Raw genomic sequence first — 22122 nt, 5'->3', positions numbered from 1 at the left:
GGAAATAACACTGTGTGCTTTTGCTTACTTCTACTTACTGGGAGATAAACATGGTCTACATTTGTCCTTGACAACATAATTTATTATCGGTGTCAGCATTTCCCGACAAGACTAGTTCTCAATCCAAGTCCTCTGGATTCACAGCACCACTGGTTTTGCCAACCAGCGAGTTTATTGCATTCACCTGGCATTGCAGGTGTAACTTAGTCCCTGATTAGATGGACAGAATTGGAACCAGCAGTCTCCGAGTCCCTTCACAGGGGAATGATAAGCTCTGCACAATGAGGACGAATAGATTCACTGCTGGCATGAGTTAATGAATGAACTCATGCTTAGACTCCAGTCCAAAGGAAAATAAACAACGCTGTGATAAGAGAACTGGTAAGGCACTGATTAATTTGTCTTCCGGTTATGGAAAAATTCAATCACACGGCAATGCTCGACCTGGACAACAAGCAGGTGACTGGAGCTTAAATAAAAACAATATAATGAGCTCTTTTGCAAGACAAAGAAAAAAATTGGAATTAATGTTTACAGCCTGGCTGGTGTGTACATAATCATTATAACTTCCCAGATTGAACTAAGCTATGGCACATGTCGAAAGAGTGTAACTTGTTGGCAGTTTAAGAAGTTTATTAATTAATTCAGTATGTTTACATGCAGCTTTATAAGCCGTAGTCCGACTAAGACAGGCAATTGGACAACCTGCCGAGTCCGAGTATACATGCAGAGGAGAAAATCAATTTATTGGCTGTGCACGTCTGACTCCACCTCTGTAGGTGGCGCTGTAACGCTGTATAAGCTAGTGTGTATTGAATCCGTTTCCTGTTGACCTTTATGTCACAGAAAAACGGAGGACAGCGAGATGGACGATTCTGGGGTTCTGTATGTTTCAGTCCAAAAAGTGTGTCTTGATGCCATCGAGTTGTTTTGTTATTTTTCCAACAACAGTGCCACAGTTTATACATCGTCTCCTTCTACTTCCTGATCAAAGAGTGGGGTAGACATTTTGGTGCATGCATAAAACACCAAGTCTAACTCCAGTCTGACTAAGCATATATCCAGGAGTAATTGGACTATGGATTGCATTATTTAGGTACGACTAAGAGTAGCTCGATTTTAGTCGGACTAACAAGTTTACACCTTATTGTTATTTTAGTCTGGCTAAAATCAGACTTTCAACATGCATGTAAGCACACTGAGTATCTACTGCTTTATTATCAACATTAGGATCATGGGGGAAAGGCCCTTGGTCGAACCGGGATCCATATTGGTGACCTCTCTAGCTGTGAGGCAACAATGCTAGCCATTGTACCACCGTGTGTTCCTGCGAAGAGCTTTTCTCTCCCATATATTCATGAACGTGGCGTTGACAGTTGGACAAAGGACATACACAGCATGTCCACAAAACTGAAGGCTCACCACACATTTATAAAAAAAAAAAAAAAGATTCTATTCTTTCTCTGCAAAATGTTGCTAGCTGAGACTGTGTTAAAAAAAATCCTGATGAATACATCATTTCCTCTGCATAGGACAGTGACAATATTACGTCAGAACATGCAGAGGATATCTCCTATTTTAGTTACTTTTTGTCGCCAGGCAATTTGCCAATTGGGAACTCACTCACATTGAGTAAGTTGGTTTAAGAGAAGGAGAAAGAGAAAGTGAATCCCAAAGCTGTCTCTCGCTCTCTCGCTCTCTCTCTCTCTCCAAGAATCCTCCACTCAACACTACACAACCCCCCATTGTCTCATTAATGGTAAATCTCATTTAATTCCAGCCTTTAAAGACACTATACGTCTCCATATTTGTACGCTGCAGCTTCATTAACATCTCCTAAAGTGAATATCTCCACTCTGCGGTTTGAAAATGTGCAGCTCCATGCAGTGTGAATTAGAAAAAAAAAAGAAAAAAAAAAGGAGACTTATTTAATGTGACAGTGTGAGCCTATTTCGGGTCCACAGCTTGTTTGAGAGCTGATAGATGTTATGATGAACTGAAATAAAATTCGCTCAGGTGTAAAAGCACAGAAAAATAAAATGGCTCCATTGTATTAAGCCTCCAACTTGCACTTTGCTGATTACTGCAGCTCGCGTAATGTCACATACTTGGTCCATGCTGTAATTTGTCTGATCTCCTGAGTGATGATTTCTGTTCAAAGAAAGACACTGAACTGAAACCACACTTTATTATAGTATGGTTGATGTTAGTGAGCTCGTCTAATACACAAGGAACTATAAGCCACTCTCAAACTAATGTCGTTTTCACATCCAATAGTCCATCTAATAGACTCGGTACGATTGGGGACTTGGTTCTACTGGGGGTTGTAACATTCAGCCCTAGTTTGCTTTCACACTTTCTCACTTTAGTGAAACAAACCAAACCTATATTGCATTCCCCTCCTCACCTGAGGCGGCGCTGTGAACAACAATGAACAAGAAAAGTCGCTCATCTTTTGGTTAATGCAGGACAACTTCTGTTTCCTCCACATAGAGCAAAACATGGACACATGGACGCAACAGTGGGCTCAGTCCGGCTATCGCTCTGCACGCGTGTATGCTTTGGTTGTGTTTACCCACAACGCCCTGCATTGTAGACCGTTGAAGCAAACTGAAACCTATGTTTTTAGGCGGATCATAGTTCGCTTCTTTGGTGCGGCTCAGAGTTCGGTTGCGTATTCACACCTCCCCATGCAAAAACCAGACTTTCTTAAGCAAACAAACTAGGATTTGATTTAGAAAGAGCTGATGTGAATGCACTCTAAGGGTTTACTAAACCAGGTAGTAACCAACAATAAATCTATAGATAAAGGTCCAGTTCTAATTCTCTAATTCTATTTCTTCAGTGAATGCAAACTCAAAACTGTATTCACCTTTACATTCACTATGCACTTGTACAGCATTGCACTAGACATCAGGGATCCCACTTAGCCTTTTTCTGCAAACAATGTCAAACAATGATAATTACAGAGCGGCTGATTACACTGGGTTGCAAAAAAAAAGTAAGTTGACTACGTCTTTTCAACTGAATTAGGACCATTTTGCACCGCTGAATCCAAAAATGACATCCATTTTTCTCAATCAGGTGAAGCTTTTATGCAAATTTGATTTTGAAAAATCCGACTTTCTGACTAAATTGATTACATTCAGCCCAAGCTTTATCCTGGTCACCAATTTTAATACCAAAATAAGAATGGTAAGCACACTCTATGAAACTTGTGACTAGATTCCTGTTAGGAACAATGGTGTATTCACCGCAGATGTAGCAGAATACATCAGGCTTATTTTTGCAAGATCTTCTAGTCGAACCATTTCATTCACTTGAGTGAACAGTGAGTCATAATTTGGCACATGCAAAATCTTCAGAATGTGCTCATTGCAAGAAATATAAAAGAATTTTGCATCATATGACGTGAAAATACTCGTCGATACAACAAAAACTTTAAAAAACAAATATGTAGCTTTGTTCAGAAAGTTGACCTGATTGAACAAAACTAATGTTTTGGATTCAGCACATCAAAATGATCCTAAATCAGCTAAAAAAAAAACAATGAATTTGGTGTTATGAATTTTTTTTTTTGCTTCAAACAAACAGAATCAGAGCGGTAAGGACACTAACTGGACTCTGATGGATTTACGATCATGTACTCTCTTATGCACCCAAGCATATATAAATAAATCTACCACGAGAGCTCCTAAGCTAAGATGAATTTTATACACCTCAATTTTTCTTTACCTTTCAGTCCAGTTGACTATGTGCCAATCTATTAAATAAGACTTGGTCATTACTACGTGGACATATGAGAATTTAGGGTAATGTCCCAAAATATTTTAGGAGAGCAAACTCACTATAAATCCACTGAATTAATATTTTTAATATGAATGGAAGTGTGTGTGTGTTTTACGGTTTCAACTGTTTTGGTGCTGAAATAACTTATTAAAGCAAATTTTGATTAAACTTAAACTAATGTAACTAGGCTGCCTGCTGTGTAAACCTGAGTGTTAATATTTAGTTATAAACAAAGAAGTTATTGTGGATTTAATCAAGTGGGCATCCACAAACAACAACACTCATCTTAATACCATAGCAATTTCAATTCTGACACACTATAATTGTATGTTTTTATTACACTGTAAAAGCAGGTTGTAACTTTGTAATGGAATAATTTTGCAGAAATCACACGGAACCAGACGTTGCTTTAGGCTGTTTGAGCTTATCTGCACCATGTGGATAAATCCTGTCCAGGATATCTGAAAAAAATACCACACAGGCTTTTTACCTTTTCTGCACTTTAAAGGAAAAGTAAACCCCCTGATGCTTTTACTGTTATGTGTCAATTTATGACGTGTAATTCATTTCACGACTTATCTAGTGCAGCATGTGTTCAAATGTACCTTCCAGAGTACCTGCCTTATCTACATCTACAGTTAATTTCCCAAAATGTTATTGTAAAAAAAAAAGAAGTCAGAACCAGTTTCTTACAAATATGAAGAAAGAGAAAAAGGCTCTCTTCAGAAGGTTACATCACCTTCTGGATTTAAAAAGCTGGCATCAGAGTAGAAGTTTGTATCTCAGGATCAACTGCAATGGATTTTTTTCCACCCCCATTAAAACTGATGAACATCTGCTGCAAAACGGTGTATAAAGAGAAGCTGCTTTCTTTTCTTCTGAGGCATCAAACTTCAAAAACCTGCTGGTAGCTGATGTTTGAGACTGTGGACTTTCTTTCTTCTTCAGTCACACTACATTGCAGCTGGAATTGTCTCAGTGCAAGCTCCCAGGAATCTGGACAGCTATCGTCAGAAATCTGAAAAAAAATATGCTTTAAATGTTCACAGGTCTGAGGATTCCTATAGTAAATTCTTTCATAGTGATTTTTCCACTCGATCAAAAAAAAAAAACTGTATCAAAACACATTGTTGGCTTAAAATAAGAATAAACTACCAATTTTACTATTGCACTGATTACTATTGCAAGAACAAGAATATAAAACAGTAGAAATTGAGCGTACAGTTCCCAGGAACCCATGTATAAATGTATTTAATAATAAATACAGCATCACCTTCCTTGTTATGTGAAGTAGAAAATATTCAAATATTCTGCCAGCACGGGTATTTTTTAAAAACGGAGACTTTCCCCTGGGTTTGTGCCTTTCGTTTACACACAAACTGCGTTTTCGTCTCTGAAAACGATTCTTTCTAAAAACTCCAGCAAAAGCGGAGATTTTGGAAAACTCTGTTTTTCTCCGTTTTCTCTGTTTACATGCAAACGCAAAAACGAGTTTTAGGCAATCTACGCTCCAAAAATGAAACCTTTTTACATATGGTTATGATATTTTTACATGTTTGCATTTGCAAATACAGCTCCTATAATATAAATGGGTTAATATAATCTTTTTTTTTTTTTTACGATGGTGTGTGTACGAAGTTATTTTGGAAAACGGAGGGAAGAAAATAGCAGTTTTTAAAAATATCCAGCTAGTGTAAACGTAGCCTAAATAACGGGGAAATGTTTCTTTAACTCAGGACTATCAACAAAGTGTTTAGATTAACAATTGTTAGTCTAAACGCTGCCTTTCTGGCGTGGACTTGGAGCAGCTGTGTCTAAAACCCTGAGTACACACTGCTGAACCTTTTCATACACATTAAATTGAGACATTATTACGTGTTTTTACCACGTCCAGACTCAATTACTGTCAATTATCCAACATGGCTCAGTTACAGCTACAGCAGAACTCAGCTGCTTACACCGATGTTTCTTTTAAATCGAGTTTAAGATCATTGTATTAGTATTTAAAACTCTAAATGGACTTCGCTTCACGTATTTATCGGATTTGACTTTAAGGTATGAACCCTCAAGAACCCTCAGGTCCTCAGGATGTAGTAATTAAATGACCGATCATGTGGCGAGGACGAGTTTTAATCAAGACAAAACCTACAGTGAGACGTCCTTTTACTATTATGGTCCCTGGCCTTAACTGAACTTTTAATTTGATTTTCTTCATGTATCTACCCTTTTATTGTTTTTTGAACGTTTATCTTTCAACTCATCAGCATATCCATTTTCAGTAGCCTTATTAGATAAATACTGCTTCACTATATCGATTCTTATTCATCTATTTCATTTGCATTTGTTATATTGACATAAATATATTTCTTTTATTCTTGTCCGGTTCTGGTTGTTCAGTCTTTGGCGTTAGCATTTCCTCATCTCCATGTGAAGTTTAATATCTGATCATATTATGCGTTGTTGTTGGGATGGTTGATGGTTGATGAGTGATGGGTGGGGCTGATGGAGTTGTGTTTTTATCCTCTGAAGCACTTTGCGTTGCATTGATTTGTATGAAAGCTGCTATATAAATGAAGGCTGATTGATTGATCGATTAACCGATTGATTGACTGTTTGATGCACAGCTGGCTGCACAGGCAACATAAAAGACATTTTACAACCTAGTAGTAGGAGTAGCATTATAATTTTCCCCTCTTAATCTTTTTAGCTGCTGAACACACACAGTGGTCATTGTTTTAATGAACATAAGACTTTTTTTTACAAATGTGTTTGTTTATTTATGTATTGAATTCAGCCTGTTCTTGCGTATCCGACCATTGACACACAACTTGCTTGTTGAGTTTTGTGTGTGTTGTCTGAGCATCAAATCTGTCAATATCTATAATTTTCACAATAAAATATCCGATAATTAAAGATGCAATTTTCTCCAGTTAATTTAGGTTGTGTCTGAAACGGTATTTGCACAGTGCATGAACATTATATCCTTTGTTATATTGATATTGAAGAATATTATATTATTGAATTATTGCCTTACTCCCAGACAAGGTGCAACACGTTCAAATTCAGGTTCAGCTTCCTCATGGCAAGTGCATATAATTAATTAACCGAAACCAGGAACATTAAAAATCCTGTCGCTTGTGTTCATTATTCAAGGGATGATATGGTTATTAGGATCGTCTGATGCGACACGCAATAGATTTGGAATACGTTTTCAATGATCCCGTGTAACGACACTGTTTTCCTCTGTGTAGGTGCTTGAAACAGGACCAGACTGTGAGCCCTGCAGGGGAACAAAGGCATCAAAGCAACCAAAATACTCATGTGTATGCACTATCACGCACTAGCAGAGGTGGGGACACACACACGAGAGAGAGAGAGAAAGAGAGAGAGGGAGGGAGGGAGGGAGGGAGAGATGTGTGCACATACGCGGTAGCTGCAACAGTCGCACATAGACACTCATACGAATGCAGATAGTGGTGTTTTGGTGTTTGGGTTACCATGGAGACGACAAGGCCCAAAGGTTTGTTACTGAAACCTATTTAATTAGAGAGAGAGAGAGAATAATGTTGATACTCAAGGGAAGATGTTTCACCATCTGTTAAAACCCACATGTATCCACTACTCGGTCAAGTGTGAATCGAGTGCAACAGTGTGTTTGGAATAGCAGTTGAAGTCACACACACACACACACGCAACTGGCCACACTTGCAGTTTGGGCAAAAACAAACACACACACGCACACACACAAGTCGCCTCTCCCACTGCGCTGCAACCACGATGGAAGCTCACAGTTTCTTTTTCTCATTGGCATCAGATTAGACTAATTGTAATAGCTAATACCGAAAAGCTAAATAAAGCCGGCTAGCATCTGCTGCCGAGACACACCAATTATCTGAGTGAAGAAGGGATCAGGGTGATAAGTTATACAACTACACACGGGGTGAGAGAGACAGAGCGGGAGGGAGGGTTGATAGGGAGGAAGCGGAGGAGGAGGAGGAGAGTGCTAGGTGTCGGGGGACACGGGGAAGGGCTCAGGGAGGGGGAGAGAGAGCAATGGAGAGGCAAAGGAGGGAGGGGTGACGGAGAGTGAGTGAGTGAGTGAGTGAGACAAGAGACGAAGTGAAAGAGAGTTAAGGGTGGAGAAGAGAGACGCAGGACTAAATTTGCTTGGAACATAAAACAACAAGATGGAGTGTACTACTTTTTCCACGGGAGGTAAGTAATCACACCGAGGAGGGAGGGTGGCACAACAAAAAAGAGGGAGAGAGGGGTAACGATTGATGCATCAGTGAAGGACAAGAGCTAAACGCTTAAAGAAAAAAAAAAAGAAAAAAACCTTGACCAACCAGAGACCAAGTTGTCTGTGACAGAGAGAGAGAATGTGTGTGTGAAAGAGGAGAGGCAATCAGCTGCTGTTTGACTGAAACAGTCATCATTTAACCACCTGTGTGAGAACGAGTCCATCTGTGTGTAGCATTGAAAAGAAGTAGAGGAGTAATGATGATGATGATGACGATGATGATGATGATGATGATGATGATGATGATGATGATGAAAACAGGTGCAAACCTCATTTCCGTGAAGCTCAGACTTTAACCAGTCTTGCTCTCTGTGGCCCTCCATCTTATTTTTCTTTCCTTCTTCACTCCACTCCCTCTCTCTCTCCACCCCCCCCCCCTCGTATTCCCCAGGCCCCAGTGCAACCTGTTTGTGTATTCCTCCCTGTCCTGCTTCCCGCTCCATCCATCCATCTCTCTCTCTCTACTCTGCCCACTCGTCCTAACCACCATTATACCTCTTTCAGTCATTTAATTTCTAGCTATGATTTAGCAGCACCACTTGAGAATGCCAATCAATTTCCCTGGTGTCCTGATGGAAAACAAAGCAAAGCTCCTGATAAGACACATGACTCAGACAGAGTTACTGCTCCTTTATCCTACATTTAAAAAAGAGAGATTAGAGAAAAAACGTGGATCATAAATAATACATGCTGAGAAATTGTAAAGGATTAACTATGAAGAAAATACCAAGATAAAAGCATTTTCTTTCAACCAAAAAAACAAACAAGCAACACTTTATAATGACATAGTGTTGCGATGCACTAATTGCTGCCCCACCCTGTGCAGCTGTACTCTCATACAGTGCTTTATAATTAAGTGTTAATTGCAAAATTTCTATCTATTTCACATTTTGACAGCGTTTCCCTTCTTATCGCATTTAAATGTTTTTGATGCTGCTCTTTTTTTTTCTTTCTTTTTTTTTAAACTTTAATTCTGATCTGGTTGCAGAATTAGATGACGTGAACATCCACACACTCATTTCAACAAGGAGTTGCAAGGGCAGAGAGAGAGATCTTTAAACAAATTAGAAACTGAAGAAAGTTGACCATAGTTTGACAAGCAAATGAGCAGTGATGCACTGGAGAAGTGGTACATACATGTTTGCTTTCTGTCTCCTGCTATAAAACACTGTCTGGCTACAAAAACCTCAGTCTATGTGAGGGGAACTATTCTTATTTTAAAGGTGGGGGGGGGGGGGCAAGAAAAACTGTTTTTTATCTTGGCTTCCAAAGTGTTTTAAAGGTTAATAATATATATACACAATAATCACCGTTGATTGTCTGCACAGATTTAGCAATGTACTGCAGCAGCTCTGTGGTGTTAAAGGGTGGAGCACAACATACCCAAAGCTCCACCCCTTCACCTGTGAACAAAGGAAATGGTGATATATATAATTATTTTTCGAAGAATTAATTGTTTCAGATTCTGTATTAATTTGCCTAATCCTCATGTGTCAGTACTGCATTACAAGAGGATTTGAAGACTATTGTTTATTGTGACAAAGGAAGAAAGAAATAAAAGCTTGATTATATATATATTTTTTTTTTACCTCATTTCATAGGAAAAACATGCTAATAGTCAAACAATGATGAGAATCCACTCCTGTACATTATATGGCCAGTCCAAATCATGAAACGCTGTGTTTTCTTTCCACTGGAAATGTCTTTACAGTGTAATTTAAAGGGACGACAGCTAAAATAGTTTAACCTACTTACAGCAACAATTGCCATGCACAGAGCTATTTAACTGATACCACGAGGAATAAGCAGACGATGAATTACAGTCATTTACTGCATATGCACTAATAGTTCCTGCAGGACTATGACTGCTATTTTTCATGACAGAAAAAATTAAAAAAAGAAAACATTGTACAGACGGTTAAAGAATCCTCTCCTAATGTAGATTTCTTTTTTTTTTTTAATGCTGGAATTAGTTTGCATTGTGTTTATGATGTGTTGTATCATTTATTGTTCAATACAGTATGATTTCCTTCAACATCTTTTTAGAAACCCAATGATAAATTAACCAGGATTACTCCATATTGCACCACATCACTATTTTATACCATATCTTATAGGAAACAGTTGCAGTAGAGTAAGTTTGAGTTGTTTTAAAACTTTTAAAACACATTATAATTAGCCACCGATCTTGGTCACGAGTCACACAACCCACAGATGTTTATTTGAGTTATTTAAATGAACGCTGCACATTATCCAGTTTAATTCCCGGGTACTGACATCAGTCCTGGAGTCTAAAATTAATTCTCAGCCAGTTTCTAGTTTCTACTCTTGGCAGTTATGTGGACTCATTCTGTCTGTGACAGTCTGACTTTGTGACTCACTTGAATTGAATAAATGACTCAATCTGGGTAAGCCATCTCTGGAAGAGCGCCAGAGGGTGCTGGTGGTGCAGCAACGCCCGCACCCACGGCCCCGAGTGGCCCCACACAGGCCCACGACAGACCTGCATGTGAAGTTGTATTTGGATAGAGCGTGAGCACCAACGTTACTACACTACATATACACTCAGCAGCACCCAGAGGGCTGAACTGAGGCCAGTCTTTTGTGACAGAACCGCCCAAAGGTAATAAATGCAAATTAATTGTGGGGGGATATGCCTCTAAGGCAAATAAAACTCATTGGTCACAGAGTGTGGATTAAAACACATCAATATCAATTTAAACTGTGTAGTCTCCCAATTATTAAACATTAAAACTGGTAACTGGCTCTAATGAGTCATTATTGGAAAGTTATTAATGAGGGCTGTGATTTCAACATTGTATGCAAATGTTGAGATATATATATGTATATATATATATATACATATATATATAGATAAACACACAGTACATGGTACAAAACAGTTGTATATCTTTATAGTTGATATCTTTAAATGCCTCAACATACAGTGCAGTTCTGATTGTTTGTGTTCACACCATCATGGCCTCAAATGTCATATTTACATAATATTGAACTGCTTTAAAATATTACCAATAAAAATGTCAATACCAGAAACAATCATTGTACAATGTAAAAATGTAATTAATTAATCAGCCCTATTAATTATGTGACTTTATTTATTTAAGATATTTGCTGTAGCTTGCTCATGGCTTGGCCAAATCAACAAAAAACAACAACAACAACAACAACAACAACAACAACAACAACAACAACAACAACACAAATCAGCACCAAACACTGAAAGTTAGTGGCTTTAAAGTTGTGTTAATTAAAACTCAAACCAAGTCTGTCTGACATATAAACCAGAACCAAGCTGTGAGAAACCTTTCTCCATCCTTCCCTGGAGAACCCAACCCCACACACTCTCCAGCTGAAGGGCCTCAAAGTGGACACACACACACACACACACACACACACACACACACACACACACACACACACACACACACACACACACACACACACACACACACACACACACACACCTGTGTGACTGTTGTAGGCCCTAAGGACACGTTTGTCTTGGTGAGGACATTTCGGCTCCTCCTCACAACTTTAAAGAGCTTCTTGAGGTGTAAGAAGGTTACATGAGGATCAGGCATTTAGATGTGATGGTTAAGTTCAGGGTAAGGAAGCATTATGTCTGTGAGTGTCCTCACTAAGGATGCTGTGCAAAATTGTGTGTGTGTGTGTGTGTGACATTTTCAGGACCAGTTGCCTTCATGGAGACTAAAAGGCAATTATTTTTGAGGCTCTGAATAAAGTTAGGATTAAATGGTGACGTGTGGTTAATTTGAGGCCTAGACATTAACTGGTGACGGTTAAAGGCTTAAAGATGTGGACGAGGATTTGGTTACGCTGCGGAAATTAATGGAAGTCAATGCAGAGTCCTTATAAGAACTGCTATGCAAACCTGTGTGTGTGTGTTCCTGGTATTCCTGCTGTTGCAGGGACCTAAATCTGTTTACAAATTATGGGGACTTGTCTAAAATTACTACATTTTAAAAGTGGAGATGTGTTTTAAAGTTTGTCTGAGGTCAAGGTGAGGGTCAAGGTTAGGACAGTAGTGGTTATGGTGTGAATGAAAGTCAATGTGATGTCCTCTGAAGTCATGGAAACCAGTGTGTGTGTGTGTGTGTGTATGCGCGCACCTGTCAGTCTAATTCTCGGTGAGTTGTCGGTAATAGCTGGACCGTGGCGACCTGCTGAACCCCTGTAACAGAGCTCAAAGATCCAATGTAAAGCGCACACACGCGCACAGAGACACACACACACACACACACACACACACACACACACACACACACACACACACACACACACACACACACACGCGCGCGCAAGAGAGAGAGGGAGAAAGAGAGAGGAGGAGAGAGAGCGCCGCTCAGCGCGCAGCTCCGGCGCGATACGGAGAAGAAGAAGAGGAGGAGGAGAAGGAGGACGGAGCGTACGCTGGAGGCGACACTTGTCAAACCGCCAGTAAACAACCGTTTGTTTCTTGAAAAAGAGACCGTGACGCCCTGGAGACCCGGGGGGGATTAACCGAGGTGGAAATAGAGGCTGGTCGCACCTTCCGCCGCTGCTGTGCGCTCAGGGAGGGGAGGCAAAAGACGCGGAGAGACCCATGAGGAGGAGAAGAAGTGGGAGTGTGTGGCGTTTGCGCCATGAAAACACATTTTGGAGTTGAAGTGGCGAAGTTGACGCGGGGGGGTGAGATGTCGACTGACGGGAGCTGAGTGACCGAGAGACAAGAGAGAAAACACGCAGAGACAGAGACAGAGAGAGAGAGGGAGAAAAGAGCACTTTATCCGAGGTTAGTCTCTCATTTATCCTCACACACACACACACACACACACACACACACACACACACACGCACACACACACACACCGGTGCGGACAGAGCGCACATCCTCCCCGTGTCTCCGCGGCGCGTACATCCGTTGTTCAGGTTCAGGACCTCATGTATGAAGTTCACCGGATGGTTTGAATAAGGTTGTCGTTTGGAGAACGAACAGCAAAAAAAAAGAATAAAACAAAGGGGAAAGGTTTGTTTTTTCAGCGCATGATTGTGACACGTTGACATGAACAGGCTGGTGCGTGTGTGTGTGTGTGTGTGTGTGTGTGTGTGTGTGTGTGTGTGTGTGTGTGTGTGTGTGTGTGTGTGTTCATGTGTGCAGCATCTATCTACCTGTGCTGGACCACATTTAGGACTCTGTGAAATGAAACGAGCCAGAGATTGAAGCAGTTGGGGGATTCAGAGAGTTACAGGCAGAGGGAGATTAAAGTGAGAGATTATACTTTGTAAAGAGATAGAATTCCCATTTGCATGTCTACTCTCTTTTCTCCCATCCCCTTGTGTGAGCCGAAGTGTGTGTGTGTGTGTGTTTTTCACAGCTTGTGTGTGTGGTTTTCTTTTTTCTTTTTTAAATGTGTGTTATTTGCATTTGTCAGAAGGGGCTAAAACTGGCTCTCAGTGGACATGGCCTTCTTCTTTTTCTTCTTCTGTGCATCCTCCACCTAAAGGCCTGCCTCTGTGTTTTAACGCTCTGTGCCTGCAGTCACTGTTGGACACCAGAAAACAACACACAAACAACAACATTGCGTCACACTTGTCTCAGCAAAACTGCAGAACATCTCCCACCGGATGTAAACAAACACACGTACGTACGAACGCACTCTTTCGTACAAGCGTGGGATTAGCGGTCGTACGAGGTCTACATATTGAGAGACAGAGCAGATTAGAACGAGATTCACCCGGGTCAGAGCTGTACAGAACACGGGATTACAGAAGAAAGGCAGAGTTGGATGAAATGATGGACAGCAAACAAGGGGAAGAGGGTGAGCGATGAAGAGAGAGAGAAAGAGGGAGAGTGAGAGAGAGAGCAGCAAAGAACATGAGATTAAAGTGTAATGTCCTAGAGAGGCAGAGAGAAAGAGTAAATCCAGGGCAAGTCATGCAGTTAGAGGAAGCTGCTCATTGGCAGAATGTGGCGTGAATAAAGAAAAGCAGCTCTTTCTGTATCTACCAGTCCAACAGAATTAGAGGAGGGCTGTTTACATAACACAATAAAACCAAGAATGGTTTTAAAAATGCAACAAAATTGACCAAATAATGCAATTAAAAACAACTCTGTTATTATCTATTAGTGTCAAAATATCATTTTAGATGAATTATTGTGTTCTTTGTTTCTCACAGATCTGCACAAATATCACACACTAACCGTTTTAAACGATGTTTTGCGAATCGTATCGCAATTCCTGTCAAAAATAATCGTAATTAGACGATTTGCTCCTGTTTTAGCGCCTGCGTGCTAAGCTGACCTTCTGCTCAGTTTAACGTGTGAGCTAAATGACGACATCCTCGGCACAGATTTGGACAGCTTGTCTGTCGTTCTGTGTTTGGATCGTCGGATGACATAGATCTGCAGTTCAGATGGTGGTGCAGATAGCGTGTCGGGGCTGATTACGATATGAGACGATGAGCCTGATTTTCCTGCGTGTTTTCAAAATGTCAAACGAGGCATTAGGATCCAGTGAGGCAACAGCAGCTACACTTGCTGCTGCTGCTGTTGCTGCTGCTGCTCTGTGGGAGGAAAACCGATATGTTGACTTTGTTAATGTTGCTCAGAGTGAATCAGTGCTCACACCGAAATGTGCCATGGACAGATGAATCGGATGACATTTACAGGGAAACACTTAATTCAATATGTACTTGTCTTCCATGTTTATATCTGGGAATACTGGCCTATTATTTGTTAAATTATAGTCAAATTACTGTTTTTTGTTTTTTTTTAGCTCCATTTTGGTTTCCACCAAATACAGCACAGTCTCTTGGAAAATGCTCCACTATGTTCACCACTTTGTTGTATTCTGTCCGTCTGGGAGCTTATCATTGCTTTTTTTGCTGAAAATATTGGTCGCGGGTCATAAAACACTCCATATAGCTGACGGGGAACTGCAGAGTCATGTGATAATTTTCTTTTGGTTTGCTTCCAGTAGTCAGTAGTGAGGGCAGTTTTCCCTGGTGGCGGTTTGTTCAGTGGTGAGTGGTATTCAAGACTCTGGGTCAGCGCCCTGTGGCAGAAAGAGCAGGTGTCAAGAGGAAGAGATGACTCTCTGTGCTTCATGTGTCTAAGTGGTGTGTCTGCTGCCCTCTGGAACAGTTTACCTTATTATGTACCTGACTTATTTCTGCTTCTGTTCATCCATCAACTCACTCTTTCACAAATGACCTTCATTTTCTTTACAATCTCTTACTGTGATTTCTATATATTGAAGCTCAATTTCAGACATTGTGCTGAAATGGAAAAGGAATGAAAAAAAAGACATGACCTGAAGGGTGCCTAACCCAGACGTGACCTGTGACAGTGGAGCTTCACATAGGATAACAATAAAACTGTCTGCAAATCAACAAAAATATATATATATATTTTTTCTTACTGCATTTTTATATAGTAACGTTTGATGACACTACACTGTGTTACGGTGAAGTTATTGAATATTTTTTAAATATCTTTTTTGGGTGTTGCACTTTGTAGACGGTCCCTGCGCTCCAGTCTAACTGAAGTTCGAATCTGTGAATATCTTTCTAACTTTTCTTAAAAGACAAATCAAAATGGGGCGAAATGGGAATTCATTTGAGTTTGAGTTTGACAATCAAATTACAGGTTTTTTTTCCTTTTTGAAAAACGAGTGATGCAGGAATTGTATGACGGTAGAATGTTTATTTTCAAGCCTATAGTCACGACGTTCAGAATCAATATTGCACTGCTAAATGTAAATAATGGAGCAGTCTGAAGCCAGGGCTGGACTATTACTAAGCATGTCGTTGCATGTCAACTTTGGCATGCTCTTAATCTTTCCTTTCATGAAAGATTCAATACTGGAACTGTTACTCATCTGAATCAATATCTAATGGTAAATGGATGATGTCTGTACTAACCTAGACCACCGTGTCCTTTCCATAGCTTTTTAATTAGGAAAGAAAGCAGGAGAAAACGTGATCCTCATAATGGCATACATCAAAAAAAAAGAAGGGATAAAAACATGTCGCAGAAGAAATGTCCAAGTCTAAGTGAAGATTACCAAGTGGCTTAAAAATAATCTTGTTTTCCATCCTTGTACAAATCAAATGAACAGGAGTAGGAGAGCCTGCCTCTTACATACAGCACATATTCTACAAATACACCTGCACATTAATGCTTCCTGGAACCACGTCCTATTAAAGTCTGTGTGGGAAACACTCCACTTGTTGCTTCAAATGTAGTGTAACCTTTTGCCCCCAAGATGATTATGATGTCATAACCACATACGAAATGAGACTGACGATTACAGTTCACTATTGCACTGTATTTTATCTCAGTCAACATGTACAATTTTACAGAGCCCTTCTGGTGACATAGGGGAAAACATTTTTTAATGCATGGCCATGGGTTACTCTGGGAATTAATTACAATGACAACCCAAGCACAGTAATTTCTGTTTTTCTAATTTAAGTTCTAGTCCTTCCAGTTGGTGCATGAGGAAACCTATGAGTTCCCCGAGGTCAGCATATTGTTTGCCAAAAAAGTGTCTCTTACTCATAATAACTTCTGATATTAGTAACTCATTCCCACGACATAAGTAACTTGTTCCCACACCTTAGTAACTCATGGCCACAACATAAGTAAATTGTTCCCACACCTTAGTAATTCATGGCCACGGCATACCCAAGCCTGAGTAGCTTGTTCCCACACCTAAGTAACTCTTTCCCACGCCTTAGTTACTCTTTCCCATGCCTTAATAACTCTTTCCCATGCCTTAGTAACTTGTTCAGATGCCTTAGTAACTTGTTCCAACGACATAAGTAACTCCTTTCCACGCCTTATAACTCATGACCTCGACATAAGTAACTCCTTCCCACGCCTTAGTAACTCATGGCCACGAAGTAATGCCTGACCACGCATTAATATTTTTTCCGCCTATGTCACCAGAGGGGCTCTGTACAATTTGTATTGAATGAATGCATGTCAGTTTAGTGTAAACTTAGTTTTTTTTTTTTTTTATCCACAGTTTCTATCACACCAGGCTCACGTGTAAAGTGAATTCTTGCACTGTCCCACTCCACAAGAAAGTCAGACAAGCGAGCGCAGACCTATCTTTTATACAATTGGAAAAAGGTCGATCTATAAATGCTGGGTCTGCAGGTTGGGCTACACACCCTGTGCTGATGGGGATACGTGATGGATTTGAACCTTTTTCATCTCTCGGCTCTGTTTCTCTTCACTGAAATCAATTGAAAAAAAATTAATTGAAAATATGTGAAAGAAACATTTCCCATCTGCAAACAGAGAGCAGAGAGACCTGCTAAATGACAGAGGTCCCATTAACACCTGTTACCGTCACGTGATCCACATCGATATGAAGACACTCAGCCAACATGCCACTGCATTCACACCTGGTATTAATAAATGTGCTTATTATCTCTGTTGTCTTCGCATTGTAATTGGATCCGATTATGCAGATTGCTTTGACTCGGCTGATGAAATTGTCAACAAACAGCAAAACAAATGAAAGCAAAGCCACGGAGGGACGTCGACTAATCAATAGTTATTTTTACGGATAACACTACAGGAAATGATATTAGCTAATGAAATGTTTGTATTAATGAGCTATACAGAATCTCATCACTCAATTTGTGGTCCACTCTTACTGCTCCCATATCATGGTTGCAAATTATCTGCTCAGCACCAAATGGCAGACAAAGGTTCGCTGGTGAGCATAGTGAAAGAAAGAAAGACAGATACAAATAATAATCGCCAATCACAAACGCTAAAGACTGATTTTTGCCTTAAAAAATGTGAATGAGCAGAAAACAGCAAACACTTTAAAAAAAGTAACACATAAATTATAGTGTTTTATATATATACCTTAAAATGTGTCTGCATAATATATAAAATTATGAGAATATGTACTCTGCGATCAGTCATTATATTTAAATGCATACTAACATTAACACATACATGTTTGTCGAGCCTGAGATCAGCGATAAGACCAACAGATGAATTCTCAACAAAATGGATTCTGTGTAGGCTTAGTCGCCGTCTTAGATTATTTCTTATGCAATCTATTGTAGGAGGCGCAGGATGCTGAAACAGACTGCTTTTATATAATTGAGGTTATGCCATGTTTTGGCTGAGACCTTCCCAAAATGACATCGTAAATAAAAACCTGGAAAATATAAAATATATATATACATATATGCACACGGATATATATATATATATATATATCCGTGTGCCACATGCTAGATAAAGGAGATGCATTACTCAAGTGGAGGTTTTAACAATTTAGGAGGCTCTCTTTCTTTCTATATATATTGCATTATGGGTATTTTTGGTCTGAGCTTGTTTGCAAACACATAGAAGTTCACAGACAACTTCATAGTTGTGTTTAATTATTATTATGAGAAGAGATTTTGGTGCATAACTGACAGGACTTGACACATATTTACCCTTAGGGTCATTTTACTAAATTAATTGTTTTATTCATCTTTTAGTCAGTTTGAAGCTTTTTTTATGATTAAAACAAGATTTCTGATTGTTTCAGCTGCTTAAATCTGAGTATTTTCCTAATTTCTTTGGTCAATATAACAAATAAATCATTCAAAGTGAATAATTTGTTTTGTGGACAGAAACAAGACATTTGAGAACATCATAATTTCCAGGTTTGACTAACACCGATCAATGTATTTTAACGTTTTTTTTGGACCAAACCATTACTCGATTAATCGAGAAAATGGAAAGATGAATCGATAATGAAAATAATTGACACAGAGAAGCTGTTCAACATCATGTCTTCGGTGATGAGGGTTTTTAAGATACACACTTAAAGTTCTTACAATGTGAGTTGTTACCGTTATTATTATTATTATTACATGGTTCTTCTTCCTCCACCATGACATTAATGTGGGGGGAATTCATTGTTGATTAATCAGCCAAAAAATCACAAAAGAAAAATCTCATTTACAGTTTTCCGGAGACAAGTTAAATGTAGCGATAAATATCTCCCATCTTGAAATTGCTCATCTCATCTTTTACAGTATATAACAAATACGGCAGCAAAATCCTTACACATGCTAATCATTTTTAATCGACTAATTCATTGCCCAACTAACTATTACAACCCCACGATTAATACACTCTTGTCAGTTTTAATTCTTTATAGAAGCGTTCTGTCTCACCGCCAAGGAAATTCAATCGTGACATTAAGCTTTTACTGCTCCAGGTTAATGAGAAATAATTACTAATGATCTCATTATTAACCTGCTGCTGAGTGTCACTGTCACCAGTTAAAATAACAAGCTCGCCGGTGGTTTGTGGCATTAGCTTTGACTAATTAACTCGATGACGTGTCTAAATTAAACCTGACTGTTGTCAGTTTGTGCTCGCTGCACAACACTGTCCTGTCAAAGGTTGTTTGTGAGAGCAGAGCCGGCCACTGTGTGTGTGTGTGTGTGTGTGTGTGTGTGTGCGTGTGTGTGTGTGTGTGTGTGTGTGTGTGTGTGTGTGTGTGTGTGTGTGTGTGTGTGAGTGTATGAGTGTGTGAGAGAGTGTGAGTGTGTCTGTACTTTTCTGACACATGAGCCCAACAGAGTGTGACATCACACTGTGATGGCATTTTCCAAAAATGAATTTTTATTCACACCATTTCAATGGAGTTAATCTAATGAGACTTTGTAGTTTTGGACACAGTAAACAACTGTGGCTACTTGACCAACTGATGATGGATCAGGCTCAGTATTCGCAGATATTCAATTCAAAGAATCAAACAATGACCATCACGTCCCTTGTCGTCTGAAAATTAAAGACTAAAATACGGTACAGAGAAATTAGGGCTTTGCAATTAACCGAAACTTGTTTCAGTTACGATTAGGGCCCCAAACGATTGCGAAAACAAAATACACAAAACAAAATGATTATTAAAAAAGGGGGGCTTCTGAAAATAGCGCTTTTTAATGTTGCAATCGTATTGTTTGACTTCCTGTCCCGCTCGTCAAAAAGAACACAGGCATTCAGTGGAATCTAGAGCTGCAACTAACTATTATTTTCATAATCCATTAATCTGTCGATTATTTTCTCGATTAATCAAGTAATCGTTTGGTCCATAAAATGTCTGAAAATGTAAAAAAAAAAAAGGTCAGTGTTTGTGAAACGGAAACTGTAAATGATGATGTTCTCAAGGGTCTTTGCTCCATATAACAAAGAAACCAGAAAAATTTTCACATTTAAGAAACTAAAACAATCAGAAATCTTGTTTTAATCATGAAAAAAGCTTAGAAAAAAGTAGTTGACTAGTTGATTCATTTGGTAATCGATTAATAATCAATTAATCAAGTAATTGTTTCAGCTCTAGTGGAATCCCCGGGTTAAAGATATCTACAATACACAATAATTTATTAATGTAACATCAAAGGGTTCATTCAAAATGTCATGTTTAAAGCCTATTTTTGTATGTGCAATAACTCGATTATTGACCCAAATAATGGTGACCTAATATAAATACACCCTCAGTTAGAAGGAAACAAAGACCAGCGATGTAAATGTTTGTAAGATCGGTCCATTTGAGGGAAACTATTATTTCTTTTTGATTCTTCTTGGTTCAAAGGGTGAGAAAACTAATGGATATAACCAGTATTTAAGTATTAATGCATACATCAAGCACATGTGGCCAGAGGTTAGTGATTATTTTTAGGATTTAAGAGGCATTCAATTTCTGATTTACAGTATAAAAATGTGTATATTTCTTCCAACAAGTACTGTACTGTAACTCATCAACAATGGGAGGAAAAATGATGAAAACGTCTTTTCTGCAGGGCCATTTAAATCTCAAAATGCTGAACGGTTTGGATGATTAATGTTCCACAAGCTCCAGACTATCGACCTGCATGCAAGGAACTACAATCTCTAAATTTGGACCAAAACAAGCACCTATGTACATTGTGCAACTACCAAACACCAAATGATCTCAGAATATCATCACACTGCACCATGGAAAGCAAAATCTGAGCTGATCCAGGAATAAAGAAAACATACAAAAGCTAGTTATCGAGCCATGTTTAGAAAGTACTACTCTCACTCCAAGGACAACGTCGTGCTTCATTGTGAGGACAAATGGGAACCAATGTGTGTTTGACCTCATGTATTGAATTGTAATAGATCATATAGGTATGCAGGGATGGTGCCTGACTATGTGGCTGAATAATACGCTTTGATAATCATCCAGACTGAACTCATTGTCTCTGTGAAAATGAGGAACACAGAACAAAAAAGATCACTCCCTTTTTTCCTCGCAAAAACCAGCAGATTTCACACAGAAATACTTTATTCTTGTCAAAATGATTAGCTCCTGTGAAATTTCTTTCATTCTCGCTGTGGTGGGAATAATAATAATGAAATAGAGAGTGACAGGAAATAATAAAGAAAGTCAGATAAAGAGTTGTCGGATGAGGGGGTAACAACCTTGTCAGACGCATTTGAACCTCCACCAAGGTGCCGCACAAAGTCTACCAACATGAACTTCATATCTTATTAGATTTAATATAACGTGTTTGTCAATGATACACACACACACACACACACACACACACACACACACACACACACACACACACACACACACACACACACACACACACACACACACACACACACACACACACACACACCAGTGCTGTTCAACCTAGTTACTGTATCCTATATAAGACAGTCTCCTGGTGGAGTGTGTGTGTGAGTGTGTGTGAGAGAGAGAGAGACAGAGTCTGTGTGTGTAAGTGTGTGAAGGTGTCCGGCCCGTAAATTGTCTGTCTGTAGATACTTCCTGTGTATACCTCACTCTGAGCGAGACGGAGAGAGAGAAAAGAGACGGAGAGAGAGTGCAAATGCTTTGAGCCGGAAAAACCTTCCATCATATTTAATGGGATTATTTATCCACATACTGTCATGAGACAATGTGTATGCATGCTGGGCTGTGTGTGTGTGTGCGTGTGTGTGT

At 39.3% G+C, this 22122-nt stretch overlaps 1 protein-coding gene across 2 annotated transcripts in view; it reads right to left on the bottom strand.

Annotated features, from left to right (window-relative positions):
- macrod1 (mono-ADP ribosylhydrolase 1) overlaps positions 1–22122 on the bottom strand; it is a 125814-nt gene that overhangs the window by 57791 nt on the left and 45901 nt on the right. The gene's annotated exons all lie outside the window — the stretch shown is intronic.

The sequence above is a fragment of the Microchirus variegatus genome, assembly GCF_963457635.1.
Source record: "Microchirus variegatus genome assembly, chromosome: 6".
NCBI classification, from domain to species: Eukaryota; Metazoa; Chordata; class Actinopteri; order Pleuronectiformes; family Soleidae; genus Microchirus; species Microchirus variegatus.
Note: the sequence above shows the minus strand (reverse complement) of the source record. Positions and strands in the feature narration are given on the sequence as shown.